We start from the raw sequence: 825 nt of genomic DNA on the forward strand, positions 1-825 counted from the left end.
ATATAAACTAATGTTTTAAACTTTAAAAGATTATATTAATTTTGTTAAAATTTTGAACATTTAGTTATGAAATTATTTAGACTTTCAAATCATGAAAAAACACATAAATTTAGGATATTAAAATCCTAAAAAATTATGCTCCTTTTGTAGGGGTTTGAAAACCCCCATTACTACAAAATTATTTATATTTCACATACTAAAAAATATATAACTTGGGATTTTAAATCCTAAAACAGAATTTCTTTTGTAAAGTATAAAATTATTTAGAATTTTAAACTCTAGATAAATAATTCAGAGAATTGAATGAAACCCTAAAAAGTATATTCATTTTGTGAGATTTTGAACTTTGAAGTTTGAACCCTCGCTACTATAAAATTATGTTAGAATCTTAAACTAGAAAATAAATAGGTTTAATTAAGTTTTGTATTCCTATAATAAAATATCTGTTTTATATTTTAATCCCTATAAAATTTTTCATTTGGGTTTCATTCCAGTAAAAGTAAAACGTTTTTGGTCCTTATAAAATATTCGTTCTTGTTTTAATTGCTAGTGCTAGATTTTGGTCCCCATAAAATACCCATTTTGTTAATTGCTAACATAACAGGTTAAATGTTAATATAGCACATCTTGCTATATCAACATTTTAGTTTGCCATCCATTATCTTCACAAACTAACACCAATAATTAAATTAAAAAAAAAATCTAAATTTTACTAAAGAAAAATTTTAAGTACCAAAACAAAAACCCAGATATTCTATAGAGACCAAATTTTATATTTACAATTTTAATCCAAAAAATGCTCATTATATGTTAAGCCCCACTATC

Source organism: Arachis ipaensis, chromosome B07 (genome assembly GCF_000816755.2).
Source record: "Arachis ipaensis cultivar K30076 chromosome B07, Araip1.1, whole genome shotgun sequence".
Lineage (NCBI taxonomy): Eukaryota > Viridiplantae > Streptophyta > Magnoliopsida > Fabales > Fabaceae > Arachis > Arachis ipaensis.